The 13167-nt window shown below is 35.8% G+C and overlaps 2 long non-coding RNA genes across 7 annotated transcripts in view; one reads left to right on the top strand and one right to left on the bottom strand.

Annotated features, from left to right (window-relative positions):
- Positions 1–13167, top strand: part of LOC109052383 — a 198364-nt gene that overhangs the window by 17772 nt on the left and 167425 nt on the right. The gene's annotated exons all lie outside the window — the stretch shown is intronic.
- Positions 4512–6030, bottom strand: LOC109058639. Its single transcript, XR_006157306.1, has 3 exons — positions 5965–6030; positions 5384–5500; positions 4512–4573 (listed from the first exon to the last, which is right to left on the bottom strand). It is a non-coding gene; the product is annotated as an uncharacterized LOC109058639 (long non-coding RNA).

The raw sequence follows: 13167 nt of genomic DNA, 5'->3' as shown, positions 1-13167 counted from the left end.
GCTTGGAGAAAGGGTGATGTATTGGACTCCCACCATTACTCTCGCGCTCTCTCTCCTACCATCTATGCTTTTGTTTAGGGGCCGCTCAGTTACCCAGTGTTAGTTCTTTCCCCTTTGACCTCCCCCACAGGAAGAACCAATGACAGACTCTGAAATCCAATCGCTCTCTAGAGACTTGTGTGTGTTACAGCTTCATCCAGGCAGTGTTAGGCCCTTGAATGCCTACTGATACTGAAGCTGTCAGTTTAACTATACATTTCTCAGTAGTGATATGGTATGGCTTTAGAAAATATTTATTGATATCTGATATGCAAATAAGGCCTTAGAAATATTTAATGATATTTGCGAAAAACAAAGCATCATGTGATACTGAAGACTGGCGTAATGATGCTGAAAATTCAGCTTTGCTTCAAAGCAATAAATTATATTTTAAAGTATATAAAAATAGAAAACAAATATTAGAAAATTCTATAATATTTAAAAAAAGTTATTTTTTCTCTGTATTTTATATCAAATAAATCCAGACTTACTACATTACATTTTACCTGACTGTATTCTGGCACTCAAAGTGTGAATGCTTTTTGGTGCTTAGAATTATATTGATATCTGATTCACATATTCTGAGTCGATTGTTTATGTTGATTATGTTGTATGATTTGTTGATCAACTGGTCAAACATGTTAGCAAAACAGTATGAATCAGTTTACAATTCAGTCTGAATCATTGTGACAGCTCACTCAGGCACTGAATCATTTGGAGCCATTTCTCACACAGTAAAACAATAACAGGATTTAAATAACCATGAATAAAGATTTTTTTTTTAAAGTTAGTAGTACATTTTGTTATTTAGGTGAACAGCAAAGGATACTGTTTTTAACTGCAAGCTGAATTGAGCACTCATTGCTGTCTCATGTCTAAAAGATTTTCTGCATTTATAATGCTGTCTTCTGAAGACCATGCACGGCAGAAATTGTCAGCTCTCATGTCTCGCGCTTCCTCAAACCCGTATTGTGAATTAATAACATAAGAAGTGTACGATCAATAATAGATGCCACTATGACTTTTGCCCCCCAGACTAGACAGAACACTATGAATTATGGATTGTTTTTTCATGGCTAGGGAGGTTTTTATTTTCTTGTTTTGCTCGTGAGATCGTCCTCTTATCACATATCTCTGAAGGGCTTTTTAATTAAAAAAAAGCCTTAAGACTAAGTATTTCATTGAGTATCTTGAAAGAAAAATTGTCAAATGGTTTAAATAAATGTTAAGAGATCTACTGGAGAGTTGTAGAACTTCACACAAGAAGTGATTTTAATTATGTACTTCTCTGTCCTCACGCCTTTCCAGGCCTGTATTGATTTCTTTTGTAAAGATAAATGATTATTATTATTTTTTTCAATAACAATAGTATAAATGACATAAAAGTAGCGTATATATGCTTTATTCCAAGTCATACGCTCACACTGTTTTTCAGTCAAACCAAAATTAAAGTCATTGTTTACTGAACTTCACATTCATGAGAGAAATATCGATGTCCCTTTTGTGGACGCATTGTTCTGAGTTAGATTTAGGCAGTGATTTGATTGACCTGGTTGGTAAAACTTGAACAGTTCACTCAAAAATCATACTGAGCTGATTTATGGATTTGAATACCCAGGCAACTTAATGAACCGATTAGAGGAAAAATCATCAGTGTATAATAACGTAAATGTCTTGTAGAAAGCCATTGTATAGCTTCAGAAGACTTTGAATGTATTGTATGAGTGATATGGACCATATTTTATGATACCTCTGGTGCTCTTTGGTCATTTTTAGATGGAAAAAATCTTATGTTTTGTTTTCCTTAGAAGAAGGCAGCACTGAAATAGAAATGAATGGGAAACAAATTTCTTGATACTGCGCCCAAACAAAATCTTTACTTTTTTTTTTTTTTTTTTTTTTTTTTTTTTTTTGAGTCATTTGGAACAAAACTTTTTAGATTTGATGGATTTTATTTTCTTACAATTTTAGAGAAGAAAAATATTTAATATTTTTATATTTCATATAAATGAGTATTTTGTGCATTTTTTTTCTACAATAATAAACTTCCCTAACTTTTTTCAGTTAACTTTTTTTTTAATGGCATTTTTCCTCCCACTTTGGCAATAATCTTCTTTAAAAATGGTATTCTAAAGTGGTAATGCATAAATATAGTTTAGTAACAAAATATTTGAAATCTTGAAATCTTCAGTTCCTATTCATTGTATTTCCATAGAAAGAAGAGTTGAACATACAGAAAAAGTGAAAGTCATAACAGATTTGGAACAACATGAGGGTAAGTAAGTGATAGTTAGCTTTTTTTTTTTTTTTTTGGTGGCTTTAAGCTTGCATGTTTGGCTTTCATCAGTCTGCACTTAAGTTTGGGTTTCCATCTGCTCATCAGAATGTTAAACATCAAAGGCAGACGTGTTTTAAAGACTATTTAGGAGAATTTGGAAGCCCTGCAAACAATAATGATCAAAGTTTCTGCATGTCTTTCTTGGTTGTCCGGCATGTTTAGTCAGAGTGCTGCCCCTCACTTCAAATGCTGAAGATTAAAAATGTGCTTGTTAGCGAAGGCGCTGTTCACTGACCCACCAATCACCCACATGTTCAGAGCAACCGAACACTTTGATTGAGGAACTTCAGGCATTTTCTTTTATGTTTTTTTTTTTTTCCTCAGTGTGTGTATTCAGCCACCCTGGATTCCTGAAGAGTTTTCTTCCCACTTAAGTATTTTCCTCTGCAGCATTTTGCCTGCCATAATGTGACTGACACAATACTAGGGATGCATCGATCCGATACTCAGGATCGGTATCGGCTCCGATACTGGCATTTTCTGCGTATCGGGTATCGGTCAGACGAGTCCGATCCAAATCCGATATTGTGAGTATACTATTCTGTGTTATTGTTGAGCCCCACGAAAGGCACAAAAACTTTATAAAGCACCAAAACGTTTTTGTGCACTATATTTCAAGTGCTCTGAAGCTGTTCCATAGTTCCATGTGAGGTACACTCTAAAAATGGCTGGGTTTAAAAATAACCCAATTGGCAACCCAGCGCTGGGTAAATATTGGACAGAACACGTGCTGGGTTAAAGTAACCCAGCATGCTGGTTTACACATTTTAACCCAGCAGGCTGGGGTTGTTGAGAAAACCCAAGATATAGTCATTTTTACCATTTGTGTGTTTGCATTTTTGTGGTGCTGGGTTATTCTTGCTGGGTTATTCTCATAATTTTCTCTCTATGCTTAACAAGACAATCATGGATTAATAAATAATGAAGAATACAGGTTATTTAGACTGTTAAAAAGTTATTTTTAATGCCATCTGACATTCACAAATGTGTCAAAATTTGTACCAATGAAAAACGACATGCAATTTTCTTTTTTTTTGTTTTCAACAAATGCAAAAATCACAGAAATACAGTTGCAATAAATAAGAAAATTAGTTCTGAATGACCTGTGTCTAGCTGTTTAATTATTATATTTTGACATGTTTAACTATTTAAATACACAGTGAAATTACATTGACAATTAAAATTTAAAAAGACAGAGAATGCAAAATCATTTAAAGATGTCCTAAAATTTATAACAAGTATATAAAAGACTCCTAGGTAGATGTACACTGCTTAGGGTAGTACAGGTATAGGTCACCCAAAAATGAAAATACTTTCATTTATTGCTCACCCTCATGTCGTTACAAACCCTTAAGACCTTCGTTCATCTACAGAACACAAGTTAAGATATTTTCGATGAAACCCGAGAGCTTTCAGACCAGGGTGAATAATTACTGACAGAAATTTTAATTTTTTTGGGTGAACTATTGTCAAACACTTAGAAAGCTTTGAAGCAAAGATCTACAGCTGAGAGCAGTGAACTCTGCTATAGAGCCTGTCTATGGAAGGACAATTTTCAAAAGGAATTGCAAATTATATTTTCAATTGCGTTTTTCACGTGACAAATTGTGACATAATCAAAACACAATTGCAAATCTTGCATTACTTTTTGCGTTTTCACGAATGCACAGTGAAAAATACAGTGTCAAAGCAGCTTTACAGTATTAAATAGGAAAATAGTGTGTAATAATGCAAAAGGACAACAGTAAATACTCAATTTTCAGTTAAAGTCAGTTCATCATTGATTCAGTGATTTATCGTCCAGCTGTGCATTCAAGTAGACGATATCGCTGGATATTAAGTGTCCCCAGCTAAGCAAGCCAGAGGCAACAGCGGCAAGGAACCAAAACTCCATCGGTGATAGAATTGAGAAAAAACCTTGGGAGAAATCAGGCTCAGTTGGGGGGCAAGTTCTCCTCTGGCCAGACCAAACCAGCGGTTTTCAATTCCAGGCTGCAGCAGAGTCAGATTGTGCAGTGGACTCATCTGGTTCCCGATGACTTGTGCCGATGTCCGTCTAGGAGACAAGGTCTTTACAGGGGATCTGTCTCTGGGGCTCATCTAGTTGTCCTGGTCTCCGCTGTCTTTCAGGGCTGTAGAGGTCATCTCTCCACCATCTGATCTGGATACAGACTGGATCTGGGTGGCTACGGTGACCTCGGAATAAGAATGAAACAGACTAATGTTAGCTTAGATGCATCATAAGAACAAGTACATCGGGTGCTATTAATTACCACGTCTGCTTTTTCACTGTGTCGCACATGTAACATGCCCAAAACTGAAATGGAATTGCAATAACTTTAGCATCTGAATTTCCAATGCCTCACATGGAAACCTGTCAATCTGTGTCAGGGGTGGGACCATACTATGGGGCGTGTTTGTATTGGGAGGTGACATCACTCAAAGACAATTGTGCCAAATGCTTTGGACAATGGAGGTAAAGGCACTACTAAAGGCAGCTGCCACTCCGAGAGATGCGTGTTAAAGAACAGACAGTGCAACCCGGGTCTCCCTATATCCTTGGCACCTTACACAATAAATAATCTTTTTAGTCATTTTAAACCCAAATGCAGCTACACTCCCCTGCTAATGGTGGGAGCCACAATGGTACTATTGGTCAATATTCACCATTAACCAAATGCTTTTCACCTGAGGAACATAATATAGGGTAAGTTGCAAATAGGCAAATAAGACTAGAACTGCAAGGTTGTTTTGCTGACGTGCATCAGAGTGCAAACAGTGAGAGATTTGGGGTAAAAACTACAAAATATCTCCCAATACAAACATGTCCCATAGTATAGTCCCACCCCTGACACGGATTGACAGGTTTCTGTGTAAGGCATCTGAAATTCAAATGCTTTTCAATTGCGTTTGGTCTATGTCACAATTTATGCGTCCACATGTGGAAAAATGCAATTAAATATACAATTTGCAATTCCTTTTGGAAATTGTCCAGAATATCCTTACCTGTCCATTGATTATGATCAATGTCTGATAGATCTGCTGGCATTTTCAAATTGCCATGACAAATGGATGGGGTTTTGTGGACTCTGCTCGGTTAAGGAATTCCACGTTTGTTCCAACCTATAAAATAAAGTAAACAAAATACAGATTTTTAATAGCGGTGATTCAGTTCAATAAACTGTGTGAAGTTCATCATGATTATGAGTTAAATTCACCTATGAGTAGGTCTACAGAAGCTGAATATGCTATAGTGATTGGCTTTCAAACTGTGTAATCAATAGGATGTTACAGTCAGTATAATCACAGTTTATATTAATATGCGGCTGTATCGAAACACACAATCACAGTCACTGGCACAGATATGTGAGATCACACTGCATAGTCAAAAACACAATCTGGAAAAATGGGTATATAATGTATTCGCTCATTATAAAATTATGTACATTCTGAACACAAAGTTACAAAGTGCAGCTTTAACTACAGCACGAAACAGAATTATATGTGCGTTTAATTTACGCAAGTGTTAGTTGATTATCACAGACAAACAATTATGTATGTAAAATGTATAATAAACATGAACTTACCGTTAGACGTCTCGATAAGACTGCATTCAACGAGTTTTTTCTCTCACAAATGTATCCATGTGCTCTTCTGACAAGAAAAAAAACAACATTTTGAATTATGACTTTCCAAAAACCTTTATTTACGTATGTAAAAAGACTTTATAAACCACACAGGCATCAAAAATCACCTCACTAACGCGGCCTACGGCACTCGCTGTGCGTGCGCGCACTTTGAAATGTATCGAGGCCCTGAGACGTCGATTCTTTTCCGGGAATCACTTTGTCCGAGAATTGGTGAACCGGTTTATTTGAACCGGATCGTCGGTTCTTTTAGACCTGCGGTCCAGCGACATTGTACGTAATTTGTATGATTTACATGTCGATATGGACAACTGCAGGCGTTTACATTATAGCAGAAAGCCGTATTGACTTATTTTGACTCACTTAAATGTTAAATTCGCTTTTCAGTGTCAGAAACGACTCTTTCCTCTATTTTCACAGATATTCACATATTTTCAGCCTTCCGTCGCTGTCTGATACTTATATAAAACTGTATTAATCTGTCGTCTCAGATACCTCAACACGATTATGCGAGTAACGTTACACGTAGAATGGCCGTCTGAGGTAAACTGTTCATCATTTAACAAACTAATGTTGGCCTGTAGAAGTTTAACAGTATTGTTTCCGCAAATAAAGTTATAATTCTGCCAATTTCAAATAATTATTAATGAAAACATTAAATAAACTTACCTTAAAACAGTTGAAACCAGTGGCTTTGCCCCGTTGTTCTTCCAAAATGACAGTTGGGGAGCGATTTAAACATCTTCAAGGCGCGTTAAATAACCCAGCGCTGGCCTGAAACAACCCAGCGTTACAACCCAGCAGGTTTGACTCAACACATGGTAAATTGAAACTACCCAAAAGTGTTTAAAAAGTAATAAAATAACCCAACAAAATGACCCAACAGACTCAGCACAGTATTTTGGGTTAAAAAATAACCCAGCCGTTTTTAGAGTGTACAGATTAATATTTAAGTCAGAAAATTCAAGTTCACCTAAACTCTTCTTTCTGCTGCAGCTGTCTGTCATCTTCCATTCAGCAATCAAATTGCGTGTCGCGTTCGGTTACTGCAGTCAAAACGATGAAACTCTCTTAAGAGCACACAGTAACTGAGGTTTAAAACTGTTAAAAGAAAAGGCTCAATAAACTAACACACACATTTAATACACTACATATCAATATCCCTTCCCTTTGTACTAGTGATGTCCGGTTCATGAATGAATCGTTCGATTTCAACAGTTCTTCTTAGTGAACCGGTTGAAGCAGTTCACCAAATTGGACTGAATCATTTGAAATGGTTCGCATCTCCAATAAGCGTTAATCCACAAATTACTTAAATTATTCACTTTTTAAACGTGGCTGACACTCCCTCTGAGACAAAATAAACCAATAGTCTGGAGTAATTCATTTACTCAAACAGTACACTGACTGAACTGCTGTTAAGAGAGAACTGAAGATGAACACGAGCAGAGCATCGTGTGTTGTACTAACTTTTCTATGCGGACTCTGAGGGCTGCACAGCCTTTGCACTGTGACTCCGTGTTGTTTCAAGCTCATCATTCTTGGCAAGAATGCGCATAAGCGCTCTGTGCTGCTCTATATTGGCGCCTTTATTATTTTAATACTTTTCTGTGCAATCAAAGATTATTAATAGCCTTTCTTATTCTGTCCTATCTATCACGTTGCTGCCTTTATTACTGTGCTATAAATTTAAAAGAAACGTGTGTGTGTGTGTGTATATGTGTGTATATATATATATATATATATATATATATATATATATATATATATATATATATATATATATATATATATATATATATATAAATGTATATACTTGTTTTTGTACTTCTATCCACTAACCTAGTTTATAATAGTATTTTTGTCATAAATTATGATTATATATTTTTTCTTTTGTTATTTTTCATTCAAATGAACTTGTCTATATGTAGTAGATTGTGTTTAACACACAAAAGAGAGACGATCAGGTCAACACAGAAGTATAGAAAAAAAAACTGCGCTGGTATCGGATTAGATATGTATCGGCAGATACTCAGAATTTTTGAGATCGGATCGGTTCTGAAAATATGGTATTGTTGCATTGTTCCTACACAATACCTCCATCCCGCTCCCCACTCCATCACTCTCATCACGCTGATTTATGCTCTAAGATTTTTGCTGAGTAAAGTATGTGCCATATCCAAATCCTCCTCTTCCTGTCCTCCCGTCACTCCCTCCCTCAGATGGATTTATACCGATTTCTCTAAGCAGACACTAAACCAATGCAAAGCTTTGTTGACTAAGATGGTTGGGAGTTAGAGAGAGAGTGATCTCAGCCACAAGCATTCATGTTTAAATATTTACAAAACATTTATTTTTAAATCAAAATGTTTTCATAAATCAATAATGTATTCATAAATATGTGTAACTGTTAAAAATAAATGACTATATAAAAAAAAAAAAAAATATATATATATATATATATATATATATATATATATATATATATATATATATATAAATATATATATAAAATAAATGTAAATAATATAAATAATAATAAAATTTTATGTTTGCCATGTGTTTTCACTTTTCTTTTTCTTTCTTTCTTTTTTTTTCTTTGGTTGTTTTTCCTTTTCTTTATGGTGGACCAAAATATTACTCTTGTGACTTTTGTGGCTAACATATTGGTGGTATAATGTCAGTGAACATAATTGTTATATGAAAATGAATCATTGCATGGCTAAATAAAAGGATAAACCATAATCCAATTACATCAGTTTATAATTTCCTTTCTAGTTCACAAGCCTCCCTTCCCAAAGCGTCAGTCTTACCGTTCCACTGCCAAATAAACATGTAGGACAGAGGCTGTTATTTGGACATCTCACCACACAATTACTGATTCTCATTCCAGCTGAAAAGGCCGCAGCGACCCTAGAGAAGAACATTGCGTTCGTTCAGTGAAGATAAATGTCTTTATTTTCACAACCAGGGCATGCTTCATAACTGACAAACTAGAAGTCAGTCTCAGTCTTTTAAAACTGATATTCATCCCAGAGTGGGAGTCACTCATCACACAAACAGACTGCGTCTCCACTCCCAGGCCTGCTTGGAGAATGGAGAGTTCCTTGTTTGTCAGCGTGTTTGGGGAGTTGAGAGGGAGCGGATGTACGTTGAAGTCAGTTCCTCTTTTTGTGCAGAACGAGGTCTGAGTGGGGCAGTTAAGGGTGCGCTTGTGCCAAAAGTATTATTTGGAGTGAGCTAGACAGTAGCCGTCAAAACAGGAAAGGCAAACATCAGTTTCCGAGATCTGCAGCACGCCATGACTAACCTCAAGCCTCGGCCCCCTGCTCTCACAAACTCAACTTCCTGTTTAGCAGAGCAGAGGGGGATGACCCTGCGGTTAAATGCGAGTAGAAGTAGAAACAACTGACCAGAATCCAACAGTCATCTGTAGCGTTTAAATAGTTACAGGTGCGACCTGAAAATGTGCAGTTTGGGCTACTTTTATAGTCGTTCTCTTCTGAAAAATGATAGTATCAGGTTTTTGAACATAGTTGTATTGATTGATTGATTGATTGATTGATTAAATAAATCAATACATACATTTATTTATTGGAATAAATCACGGAAATACAAATCTGTATGTATATTTATAATATCACAAGTTGTTATATTATATAATAAATAAATAAAATATATAATAAACATAATTATATATATATATATATATATATATATATATATATATATATATACATACACACACACACACACACACACACACACACACACACACACACACACATTTACACACATTTATTTGTATAAATATAAAAATATTCTAAATACATTTTGTATGCAGAATTTTTATGGATAATTATTTAAATCAAATGCATTTAAAACATTTATGTATTGTAGTAATACATGTATTTATATTAAGAATATTATATTTATAATATGTATACACATTATATTAATACTTAAATATTTAAATGCAAATATCTTTATTTAAAAATACAATTAAATATTATTTATTGAAATCAGGAAGTATATTATGTATTTATAAATAAATGTTTCTATTTAGAAATAAATCAGTAAACAAATAGTTTGTTAGTAAAAACAGTAAATACATTTGTCTGTTTGTTTATTTAGAAATAAATCAATAGATATGTTTATTGATGTATAAATATATCTGTAAATTAATAAATGAATGTTATATATATATATATATATATATATATATATATATATATATATATATATATATATATATATATATATATATATATATATATATATATATATATATATTGGAATCAGTAAATACATTTATGTATTTATATATATTCATAATCTTTAGACATAAATGTATGCATGTATATATCTTTTAGTTATTTATGTCTAAGCTAATGTAGCCTATCAACTCTAACGGCTGGTTTCAGCCTATCTGGTTTAAGATCATACTAGCCACTAGTAGCCAGGCCAAGCTAGACTCCCAGACTGATCAGCTAAAAAGTGCCAAAAACCCCTCTAAAGCCAGCCAAAAGTCAATGCTAGAAGACCAGCGAAGATCAGAAAGCCAACTTAGGCTGGTTTAAGATTTTTTTTCTTCCCAATAGGGTGGACCAGATAACAGCCATAATGACCAGTTTGAAATAGTGTAAAACAAGCTATGACTTTGAGTTGTATTTTCCAGCAGAATGTCTTCTCTAGACACACCAAGTCTTATTATTTTAAAACATTCACAAACCCTGTGTTTTTTTTTTCTTCCCGGCATGAGCTCTGCACATCATTATTGCTACACCCTAAGGCACTTTTGCGACTAGAAATGCAGTTATTACTTTCACATTAGTGATATGATGTACTTGGCTCATTTCAAGTGATATGGCAGGGATGGTGAGTAAGAGCCCAGAGAAGGATTGGGGTTTGGAATGATGTGGTGAGGCTGGTCCTTATGGTTGCCCCCTGCTGGCAGGAGCAGGTGTTTCCAGCATTATTGTGCTCCCCTACTGCTTTCAGCAGGGCAAGGGGAGTCGAGTCTACCTCATTAGTAAGGGTGGGCTATAGCGAGCAAGAAATAGAGAGATCCTAATATTGCTGTGGCCGTGTGCTGCATGGGCTTTTCATTTTTCAAAGCTTCTCCAGACACGAGAACGCTGCTCAATTAGGCTGTCGACTGACGACTTAATGAGGAACCAGCCATGACGGCGTACTCTAATTCATGACAAATTGCCTAATTGTTGCTGGCTATTCACGTGCTCTGGACGAGGTTTGTGGAATGTGCAGTACCACCATCACTGCCTCTGTAAGTCTGCATGGTTTTGCGGTTCTTCTCATCTACTGACCACTTTCTTGCGTTGATCATTCTTCCAACTAACCCTTTTTTTTTGGGTGGCCCAAACCTTGCATTAGTCTAGGTTGTGTTATCATAGTTTAAACCCAGTGTTTTTAAGTTTTGGTTGTAAAAAATATTCTCAGTACCCTGTTTGAGCATTGCTGATTGGCTGCTCTTGAAGGTCAAAAGAGGTCAAATGGCGGGTTACATGTATTAAATTAAGAGTTTATCATTATATTCAAAATAGTGTATTACACTTACTTGCAATACTCCCCCAACACACACACTGCTGAAAACTGTATTGCACAATGCAACACTCAACTTGACATTCCATTTGGAAAAAGATGAATGATCTCGAAATAATTGCATTTTTGACTAATTTAATTGGACTGGTAAAATTGAATTTAAAATGCAAGATAACCCATTTTTGCTTCCATATGATAGCTGGATGGCACTTGCTGAATAAAGCATGCAACATCATGAGGCAGGACTCCAGTCTAAAAAATTGACTACAGAACCATTGGCTCAATCACTCTATAATGATCTTTGTTCATACGATTCAATGAGTCAGTACAAATTCATCTGAACAATTCACTTATTGAGTGACTGATCAAACTGCTTTGAGTGAGGTTGATGCCTCGTTCTGTTCTGAAGGGTTCATTCCTGTGCCCTCATATCTTTAAAGGGTTTACCATCCAGTGTAAGAGGAGATGAAGGGTGTAGGGGACCAAAAAATGTTTCCTTGGACCACACTTCTGCATAATCTTGCCGAGCCAATTAAGCAGGTATCATTGTCACATAATTAAACCTGTGCAAATAATCATGGGTGTGAAGTGTCCATCAGTTCTACTCGTTGAAATCTTTCACTCTGAAGGGCCCTTTGAAGTGGCCATATGGGAGGCCATGATTGTTCTCACTCCGAAGTGCCCTTCAGAGGTGGATTTTTCCCATTTGGAGACAGAGTGGATCTTTAAAAAGAAGCGTAAGAATCTTTTGATTGCGGATCGGACATTGCAGCTTGTGCTGAAGTAAACTCTAAAGGTGTAATTAACTAACAGCACATCATGAGATAATAACAACTCACATGGACACAGATATTAATTATTAAAAATTAAAGGTGGGGTAGGTGATTTGGTTCAAAACCATGTTTTGTTATGCTGGTTGAAAGTCTCTTCACATCCAGATAGCAATCACTAAGGAAGTGGTCTAAATTTATTTATATGTATTTATATCGTCTGTGGAAGGCAAAGGATCATACAGCGTCCGTCCAATCATATTCCTCAGTGCAAAGGCTATTTATAGGTTGTCCTGCCTGCCTGTCAATGTATGTATTAACACCTCCATGCACCGTGTTTGCGCAGACATGATACATCATCAGCGTTACACTATTGCAGACCGAGCAAGAATGGATGGTGTTGTTATTGTTATATTATGCACTTTGTACTATGTTTTCTCACCGGTGAATGAGCTAATCTGACAGCATTGCATTCATCCCTCATCGTGTCGCTGGTTAGCCTGTGGTCTGTCGTGTGCGTTCATGTATTTTGGAGGAGGCGTGGCTTTTGAGAGTGATTTGCAGGGAGGGTGGGATCTTATGCTTTCAATGCTAGCTTGCTATTGCTAGCCTCTCTGAAATCACCAACCCTAACTTTAATTATTGTTACATTTGTCGTATTTCGTACTAATTTAGTCACAGCCCTGTGAGATCATGTGACGACAATAGAACATACAATTCTAAATATTTCCATTCAAAATATTGCCTCTATATAGTCCCTCAAAGCCTCTGAGAAAATTTCTGGTGATAATGATAAAAGTATTTGAGGAAA

Source organism: Cyprinus carpio, chromosome B19 (assembly GCF_018340385.1).
Source record: "Cyprinus carpio isolate SPL01 chromosome B19, ASM1834038v1, whole genome shotgun sequence".
Lineage (NCBI taxonomy): Eukaryota > Metazoa > Chordata > Actinopteri > Cypriniformes > Cyprinidae > Cyprinus > Cyprinus carpio.
Note: the sequence above shows the minus strand (reverse complement) of the source record. Positions and strands in the feature narration are given on the sequence as shown.